This window comes from Octodon degus, unplaced genomic scaffold (assembly GCF_000260255.1).
Source record: "Octodon degus isolate 3935 unplaced genomic scaffold, OctDeg1.0 scaffold00244, whole genome shotgun sequence".
NCBI classification, from domain to species: Eukaryota; Metazoa; Chordata; class Mammalia; order Rodentia; family Octodontidae; genus Octodon; species Octodon degus.
In genome coordinates this window covers 2,565,728-2,576,325 of record NW_004524820.1, presented here as the reverse complement: position 1 = coordinate 2,576,325, position 10,598 = coordinate 2,565,728, and the positions used below count along the sequence as shown (strand labels likewise).

The following is a 10,598-nucleotide window of genomic DNA, read 5'->3' as shown; positions in this document are numbered from 1 at the left end:
TTTTAATGTAATTGATAAACTTTTTCTCTGCTTCAAGCATTTTTATTTTACCTCCTACCTCTTCAGTAAGCCCTCAGAACACAGCTGTGTTAATGTATTCAATTGGTCGGAGGTCAGCAGTCTCATGATTGGTGTCCACCTCTGAGCAAAGGAGAAAGTCTGGCTTTGTTATAACAAGAAAGTGGACTTACGTGATAAAACAGTACTGTGTCCAGGAACTGTAATTATGATTATGGAATTACTCAATTTGGGTTCCCACATCTAGGTTTCCTATATCTAAATGTGCACTTCATTTCATATTACTACTGTAATGTCTTTACCAAGTGATTTACATTCATACATTAGCTTCTGCATATGAGAGTTGGATGTAAAATGAAGGTCGTGATTGGCTTCCTTCACTTCTGGGGGAAGCTATGACTAAGGTTAAAAAGTAATGCGCTGTTCTGCCAACAGATTTTGCCTGATTGATTCTTCACCTAGATTTCCATTTGCACAATTTTATTCACTGCTGAAATAGATACAGTCATTTGAGGGTTGCATAACACTACTGAAATGATAAACAAGCAATTATAAAAATGGAATCGTTTAGTTTGCTGTGAATCAGTCTCTCAACTTAGTAAAAGACTGCATATTCCTGATGACCACAGCCATTGTCACCTCCAGCAGGAACCTTCCAGGGGCGCTTCACTTTTCACAGCTATTTTCGGTCCCAACCAGGGTTATAAGATTTAGCACTTCCTATTTTTAAAAAAGGAAAAGTTCCAAAAATCTCAGGAGAAACTGTATAAAATATATGAATAGATAAGTGAGAAAAAATAAATGCAAATGGCCTTTTCACATATGAAAAAATCCTCATCCTCATGGTAATAAAATGAATGCAAATTAAAACTGTACTTATGTACTAGTTTTCACATATCAGATTGACAAGAAAAATAAAATTTTAATTCTGTCAGTGAGACCATGAAGAAGAAGTCACATACTGTTGGTTGGAAAGATGAAATAGCACAACACATACGGGGAAGTTGGCAACTGTATATGTATGTATGTGTATGTAGACAGACAGACAGAGATGGCTGAGTGTGTATATATCTCTAACTATGTAATGAGGTAGAGTGATCACCAGGATAAACCAATAGAAAATGCAAAATATAGAACAGTTTATAGAATGCTAATTTTGTGTACGAAAGTGGACAAATGCATACACTTGCATACTTACTTGTTTATGTCTTCAAAAAGAAGAAAGTGTTGAATAAAACAATAACTAATGAAAATAATTACCTAAAGGTAAAGTTGAACAAGAAGGAAGGGGATAGCCATAAAAGCAGACATCTATCAGTGTACCTTATTACGTAGTTTTTACATGGTCAAAAAAACCAAAGAATTCCTAATAATTAAAAGCAACCTGAAACAAATTAATTGAACCACACAGCATGTTACTATTTGAATTACACATACAAATGAATCAGTGTAACTGACATTTACATAATGTTTTGTTTGTATATCCCTTGTGAAGCCTAATTTAATGGGAATCTATAAAAGGATCAACGAAGATAGGTTAAACTACATTTGTTCAACTTATTGTTAATTATAATCATGGCTTTGTTACTTTGAAACTACTAGAAGGTAAGAACACAGAGCAAATGAACAATTATGTTAATATGTTCATATCATGAAGAATCAAGGAATAAAATGACAATTACAAAATCAATGAAGTTAATAAAAAAAATCTCGGATCCAAAATATTAGCATGAACTCTTTGTTTGTTTCCATGTTTTGATAAACAATATTGTTTTGTAGCTCTAAGAAAAAGTCATAAGACTAATGGTAAAAATCTATGTAAAGTACCTATAGCAAGGTAAGGCTTTTAAATAAGATTTCCCAGATAGAAGGAATCAGAACTCCTTGAAAAATAGTAATTCTAAATCTTCATCACTAAATATACAAACTGGTCATGGAATAACTTGTTCAAAAAAGAAAAAAAAAGTGTTCAAAGAATAAAGGTATCGTTTCAAAAGCACACAAAAGCCTTTTGAAGTTTCTTCTGTCCTAAGAAGAGGCAAAGCAAGTGTCAAGAAAAAAAAAGGGGGGGAGGTGATAATGTTGAAGCAAATCAAATGCATGCAAATTCATCAATTCATAATTTATCAATACCATTTAAAACTATCTCTTTGGCTCCCATGAGAAGCTGATAACATATGAACTCATTCTTTGAAACTTTGTAATGAAAAAGAAAGAGTCAAGCATTTGGGCTGTGTTTTTCTCTACCTCCTGTATCTCAGAGTAGTCAAACAATCCACGTGATAAAATCCCTTTTTTACAGAAATAATTCAGCTAATAAGACCAAAATTTGTGTTTTTTTATTTCCATAGTTAAATAATGCAGACAAGCCTTGATCCTCATGCATGCCAGATCTTAGAAGAAGCTGTATGAGCCTGGAGACTCAGTAGTAGCCAAAACTCCTGAATGTACTTCACAAAGCTGTTATCATCGAAAATGGGAATCTTAACAATGGGACATTATAGAATGCACAAAGTATCATTTTTTCTTTTCCTTTCCTCCAAAATTAAATTTTGATCTAATTAAATCTCTAAATCTCACTACTAATTTACAGGAGTTAGGAAGTAGAGAGTATCTCTCAAACTTTATTATTCCACCACTAGGAAGGCTTTTTAAAAGAATTTTGTCCTAATTGTCTCATGCATACAATGAGACAATTTATTTTTATTGTATTTTATTTTAAAGACAATAAAAACAATAAAAATGTTACACAACTTCAAAAGAAGATGACAGGAAATTAAAAATGGTTATTGTGTTGCACACTGTTAACTTCAAAATAGTAGCTCAAAGATATAGGCATGTAAAAGTGATCAAAAATACAAACACTATTCGTTTCAATAATCTAATAGAAATTAGTAATACAATTATCTTAGCATGTGTGTGTGTGTGTGTGTGTGTGTGTGTGTGTGTGTGTGTTTCCTTCCTTCTTTTCTCCTTTCCCCAACCCAGTTGTTATTTCCCTTTGAGCAGTTTCTTTTCCTTTCACAATATCTCTGTACTTTTTGGATGTTATTTACTCTTTCAGATTCTTACACTAGGGAGACAATATTATGTTTACACTTGCAAGTATGATTTATTTCACTTATGAGCATTGTCTGTAGTTGTATCCATTTACCTATACAACCCTGTAATTTATCTTTCTTTGTAGCTGAATAACATAAAATTTTAATACTCTTTATATACCATAGGCTCAGCTTTGTTCTATGGGCCTTCGAATTTTTTCCTTTGTAGGGACATATATCACTCTCATTTTAAAAAATAAAATAAAACTGAGTTAAAAGAACAAGTTAAATGAGATCACAATACTGAACTGGCAGGGAAGACAGTATGATCATGAAGATGGTTTTCCCAGGGTGAGGCTCATCCGTTCCACTCCACATGTGTTGACCTCTGTGGCTTCTCTACCTGTGTAAAGCTCAATTGCATAATCTGTGGTAGAGGGGGACTGCATTTGCATTCACCTCTGGGGAAAAAACAACTGACATCACAAAAACACTTTCAACTCAGTAGATAATAGGAAACTAATTTTCAAAAAAACTCAATAAAAAGAAAATCAAAGAGGTAGGGATAATGATAAAAAGATTTAAGAGACTCAAGAATATGTCATCAAAAAACAATAGCGACACAGTATGTACTTTTTATAGATTCATCACTCAAATGAACTGTAATGTTTAAAAAATTTTAATTTGGACTTAATATTAGATGATACTAAGAAATTAGTATAATTTTTGTGCACTATGATAATGAATTAATGGAATTTAGAAAAATGTCCTTCACTATAAGGATGAATTCATGAGGGTTTTTTTAGGCAAAATAGCATGATATGTGAAATTTACTTCAACAAACACTAGAAAATTAAGTCAGTGGGAAACAAATCACATAAAATAGAAAAAAATATTGATAATGCTGTGAAAGAAGATTCAGTACAATTTTGTTTTTCTGTTTAAAAATTTCCATAATAAAATACTTTAAAGAATGCACCAATTAACATCTTTCAGTTTTCTACATAACCCCATAAAATGTGTTTCATCTAAAGTATAAGGAATTGTATGCATATGAAAAAATTGAGCCAACTGTGCTAAAAAATTATTTTTATATGGTAGAAAAATAAAATATTAATAGGTCTATTATTTTTGACAAGTATATTCATGGGACTTATATTACTTGAATTTCAAAGACCAAAGTTGTGTCTTTTGTATTTCTGTTCACATGGATGAGCCTGGGTTCACCACTTCACTGATTCTTAAAGAGGAGATTTTGTAACCACTTTCTTTATCCTTAATCTTGTCCTTCTTTTAATTGTGTTTTCACTGAGGAAAGGTAATCAAACTAAAACCCTGGGATCTGTGATATTTTCTAAGTTTGCCTGGGAACTGCCATGGCCTCAGGTCAAAATCGCTAACCAGATGATGTTTCACCTTCACTATTGATAAAATAGTTGGCAGGAAAAGTATTCCACTCAGTTGAAGCATATTGGTTTATACCCCAGATGCCAAAAAATAAATTTTCTGAGTATTCTTATGAGAAAATTAAGTAATGGTGTTGCTGATGTATTACGCAGACCTAATTGATTCAATAAAGAAGAAGGAGAATTGATGTTTGGCATAATATGATTTCTCAGAGGAATTAATGTTTGGCATGGGTCAGTGTAGTTAAATGCTGACTCCTTGTTCAAGTCAAGGGTGAAACAATAATGTTACTTATGTTTTCTATTTTCATTCAATAGCATTTAACTTTCACCCCCTTTTTTTTTAGAGGAAAAAGAAGTGTCATTTAAAAATGAGCCCATATAATGTTGACAATTGTTGGGCTGAGGAGGTAGCTGGTGTTTTAAGAGCCTGACTGGCAACAGCAAGGACCCAGGTTTGATCCCTGGTACCACACGCTGCACTGGCCCCATGCCACCCAGCCACTGGAACCAGGTGTGGTGGCGCATGCCTGTAATCCAAGCACTGGTGAGACTGAGACAGAAAGATCACTACAAGTCCAAACTGCTTAGCAAGACCCTGTACCAAATAAATAAACAAATAAAAGATTAATTTTTTAAACATTGATAATTGACGATGGCAAAGCTATCATCTTACAGCAATTTCTAGATATCAAAGATTTCACAATAGCAACAGCAAATTTTGATTACAGAAGTTTCTTACCTGAAAATAAATTAGGTATCTAGAGGGAGAGTGAGTTTAATATATTTGAAAATCTAATAATAATCCAAAATTATTTTTTAAACTTTTATATAACCAAAATAAACTTATCAAAATGAATGTTCAATTCTGTTGAATTCTATCCCTATTTTATAAATTGAGCTTTGCTTTCACATTTGTAATTTAGTTATAATCTATTATAGTAAGAAAATAGTTATGAATTGTTACCAGAATATTTAATCAAAACAATTTTATGTTAGTTGATTAAAATTATTATTTCCATTCTTTTCCTTTATTGCAGTAAGTTTTGACAGAATTGGAAAGTAAAAGATATAATAAAACCAAATTATAAATTAAATAAGGCACTTTTAAGCGATGATAATTTAAATAATTGATTTTGAGATTTAAAGAACTTATCTCAAAATATGTAATCCTGATTTTTCTTAATTGTGGAGTGAATTTATAATTAATAGGATAAATTAATGTTTTTAATAAAGTAAAGAAAGAAGGAAGGAAAAATATATACAGGATAATGTGGGTAATTGTGCTGCTGATTTCTACTGGACTATTGAAAGGAACAATTAATGCTTAATTTTTTTTCTTTTTAATTTTTTGACCAATTTTTCATGCTTATAATTGGTAATATGAACAACTAACTTGAAGACAATAATATGAAATACAACAGCCATTGTTGAATCCCTATCATTTCATTTAGTGAAATTATATAGTTTCTAATGTATTTTTATTACTTTTTATTTAATTTAAAAAAAAAGAAAGTATAAAAAATTTCACATATTTTTAACTACATTCAGCCACTCTCCCTGATTGAGATTTGACTCAGGTATATTCTTAATTGGCTGCATAATAAGTCTCCCTAGCAAGCGGGGAAAAGGGAATCTGTCTTGCATGTATGAGATGCAGATTTTTTTCACAATTAAAAATGTGCATATTGGCAATATTTTGAATTAATTAATTTTTAAGTGATCCTTTCATAAATTTGGAAACAGTTACTTAATACTGAAGTATATTTGGAAGTTTCTCACTCTAACTCATTATGAGGCCCAAGAATCTTCCTGTAGTTCAGTCCAGGGATTACTTAGCCTCCTATGTATGTTCATATTTTTGTTGGTTGATACCAAATAAAAACTCAGTTTGTATACATATTTATGAGGCATCCCCTCCTAAGAATTTAATGAACAAAAGAGTATACTTAAAGCCTTATTAGATGTGGATGGATGTGCCTTTTGTGGCAGTTGAACACAAGGTTTCAAACATGCTAGGTAACCGCAATATCACCAATCTATGTCTACAGTTCTTTTCCTTTATTCTGAGGCAGGGTCTTGCCAATGTGTCCAGGCAACCCTCCTGCCTCAGCTTCCCCAGAAGCTAGAGTCTCAGGATACACAACTTTCCCAACTCAGCTATCTGACTTGAAAACATTCCTCACAATCTGTGGGTTGCCTGCTTATGCTGTGGAGTCTGTTGATGCATGAATTTTTGAAATTACTATGAAACTCATTCTTTCTAGGACATTTTAACCACTGAAGTCACTTGTATCTAGCTAAGAAATCCAGTATCAGGAAACTTTCCCTTTATATTTTTAAACTTTCCCATAGGTTGAGATCTAATATTCAAGATTTTGATCTTCAGAATATATGGGAAACTCCTAAAACTCAGCAACAATAACAGCATAACCATAAGTGGACCACACAGATGTAGGAACATCAGAGGGAAGCACTGTGGTAGGGCATAGCTTCTATGTTTATGACTTTGTGGAAGCATAACACGGAAAATGAGATCACCAGGGGATGCACCTCTCAAAGGCACAGGCTTGGTGACCCACTCCCTGCACCAGCGATGGGGTCCTACCTCCTAAGAGCACCTTCTAACAGTGCCCCTTGAGCTGACCCCTCTTTCAAGTGTTTCACAATCTATTCAAATTAATAATTAACATTAATTGGTACAGTAAGAATGTAAAATGTAAAACTTCTATGGAGTATAGTAACATTGTTTCTCAGAAGAAATTAAATATAGGGTTATCTTAGGATCTACCATTTCCACATACAATGTAAACCCTAAAGACTGGACAGGGGTAAGAAATAGAATTTAAGGTATTGTGTTTGACCAGCATTCATAAGGCCCTTAGATCAACCCTGGAATCACAAAAAAAGCCAACACAATCCAAAACAAGTAAAAATATAAAAGAATTAAAAACAGAAACTGGAAGAAATGCTGGTTGTCTCAGTTTTCTGTTCCTGGAACCAATACCTGACACCCAAAATGAAGGAAAGAAAGGTTTATTTAGCTCACAGTTATTGAAGATTTCAGTCTATACTCAGCTGGCTCCAAGGCAGAGCAGCACATGGCAGACAACAGTCTTTCATGGCAGTGGCAAAGAGCAAGAGAGCAAAAGGGAGGAGTAGCAGCAACAATGGTAACAGAAAGCAAGTCTATCTCCCTTAAGTTGCATTCAGGCTCTACACCCCAGGCTGGGTGTAGTACTCACACACATAATCCTAGCAGCACTCACTCCCATAATCCCAGTGGACAGGGAGTTAATCACAAACAGCAGAAATCCACCCCATGACTGCATGAGGCTTTGGGGGGGGGCAACTAAACACAAACCATAACACTGGTACACTTAGTTCACAGATGTTCTCTTGATCAACATTTCTCACTGCTGAGCCAAAATCTCTGACAACAAGAAGGAAAGGTTTATTTTGGCTCAGACTTCATAGAGGTCTCAGCTCACAGTTGGCTGGCTCCAAAACAGTGCAGTATGACAGAGGGCATCACAAAGGGGAAACAGTTCATGTTGGGCAGAAGACAGGAATGCAGCAGGGAAGCAGGCAGCAAGAGTCAAGTGAAGTAGTGAGGAGGCAGGCAGCAAGAGCTAACAGCATCCCTCCTCCTGTCCCTTATCTTCTATCCAGGCTACACACCCTTAAATTGGTATCTCTCACCTCAGGGTGGGCCTTCCCAATAGTCATTCCCAGAACTATGCCAAACCAACCAATAGACTGATTTAGTAGTTACACACCCTTCACCTCAACACCACACACCTTATACTAGCATCACATACTCTAGATCCACAAATTCTGAAAAATCCCACTTATGACTGTGTGAGGCTTTGGGTGGACATCTAGACACAAGCCACAATGGATGTATTATTCAGAATACTAGTACATGGAAAGAACCCAAGTGTTCATGAGAAGATGAATAAATAAGGGAAATGGAATGTTAATAATGGAGCAAAATAATGGAATATTGTTCAAGCTTTAAAAGGAACCATTTTTACAATGCACAGTACAACATTAATATGGATATATCTTAATGGTATTATGCTAAGTATGAAAGTCAGTTATGAAAAGATAAATGCTGTATGGTTACACTAACAATTAGTGAGATTAAAAAAATGAATGAGAGAACCAGCTTTGAAGGAAAGGAGGAACAGCAAGATACTGTTTAATGTATATGGAATTTTAATGTTATAAAATAAAAAGACTATGAAGATAGATGGTGGTAACATAGTATATGTAAATGCTGCTGTATTGTATATTTAAAACAGTGAAAATGGTAAATTTGTTATGTGTATTTTACCCCAATAAAAATAATTGGAGTAGACAAGAACATGTAGATGTTATCAACCAGCAGTGGAAGTGGAACTTAGAAGATCTACCAAAGAGAAATGTTTGCACCTGTGTTTTGTTAGAGAAGTGAGGTTCTGACCATAGGGCATAGATGTGGAATGACAAGAGGTCATTTGGGCTGAGGACACAGAGCTGTGAAGGTGCATGAAAGCACAGAGGTGTAACTACCTGGCTTGTTTCTGGAAGAGTGGATGATTCCAGGTGTCTTCAGTATGACATTTATAAGGAGCCAACCTTAGAAAAATTGCTTTCAGATTAAGGGAGATGCCAACAGTTTGTAAAAAAAATGTTTATTTAAGAAATATAAGCCTATGGAATATTAGAGTGTGGTGATTAAACCTGAAGTTTAAGAATAAAAGGGGAGGACCAGAGGGGAAATAAGTAAAGGCAGTCACCCCTTCTGGGCCTCATTTTTCACATCTGTGCAATGCCCTTATCTGCCCCTTTGGGTCATGGTAGCTATGGCATAGGTTGATGAATGTGAACACCTCACAAATTGCAAAGTACAATTAAGATACCAGAGTTTCTAAAATATTGAAAATTTTCTACCTACACAACAGCTTATACATTTCTTTTTCTCATTCAGAATTATGTACAAATGGGTATATTTTCTTTAAACTTTCCAATTGTTTTTATATCTATAGAACTCATATGTCTCTACAAGTGTCACATGCATATGATACCTTAATAAAGCTAGAGTAGCATGGCACCCAAACAAAACACACAATCCTTTGCTCTCTGGAAGTTTCTGGCTAAGCTACAAAATGAGTTTGCATACAGGAAGTACGAAAGCAATGATGACTCTGTCAGTGCAAGGGGTGTGTATGTCTTGAGAGACTGCAAAGCAGAAAATAGGTGGTTGTGAGTTTTAAATGAAAGTGTTTAGGCACTGGATTATGCTCAGTCAAAATTGTAAAAGGGGCATAAATTGTGGAGTCCTAGGGGAAGGCAAAGAGGGTGTTTCAGGCATTGGTTACAGTCCATTTATTCAGGTAATAGCCAGGCTAACGAAGGCAATGTTACCCACAGTCACTGGTGTCTGCCAGCAGTCCTTGAACAGGTTGCACACAGATAGCACCCCAGGAGCTCTAAAGCTTCACCGGAAGTTCTGACTCACAGTGTCTAAGACATACTCAGGCATACGTGGCCTTTCAACCCACCCAAGTGATGTGTTCCTGCAACTGGCTAACTGGCTTGGTAACAATGATTCTAAAAGTTGTTTGCTAATTAAAATCATTTGGGGATTTAGACATCTCAAAAGTTAATTCATACCTCAAAGCAACAAAATCACCAGACTTGAAAGAAAGAGCTGAGGGTACAATGGTCTATGCTTCTTTAAACTCTTCAGGTGATTACAATGTATAAACAAGTTTGGAGACCACAATTTTCCCTTTCCTCCAGTTCACTCCATACAAGGCAGAGGAATTCTTCAATAAAGATAAATTTTCTGAAGGTTATTTAGCCAGCTGGTCAGGTATGGAAATGCCAGATTTTTTTTAACCAACTTTGTGTAAAACTAATCACTAAAGGGCCAGCCAAGTATCTCAGTTGATTAAAGAACCTGCTTAAACAGACACAGGGGCTGGGAGTTCGATCCCCAGGGCTACCAGGCAGACCCCACCCCTGGGGCTCCCTGAGATGGCAATTCAGACTGGGCATGGTGGTACACGCCTGTAATCCCAGCACTTGGGAGGCTGTAAGCAGGAGGATTACTATGAGTCCGATCTAGGCAGTGAGACCCTTT

At 35.1% G+C, this 10,598-nt stretch overlaps 1 non-coding gene across 1 annotated transcript; it reads left to right on the top strand.

The window, feature by feature from the left end:
- The first annotated feature begins 3,359 nt into the window (after positions 1-3,359).
- On the top strand, positions 3,360-3,521 carry LOC111813943. Its single transcript, XR_002819055.1, has one exon. It is a non-coding gene; the product is annotated as a U1 spliceosomal RNA (small nuclear RNA).
- The last annotated feature ends 7,077 nt before the right edge of the window (positions 3,522-10,598 follow it).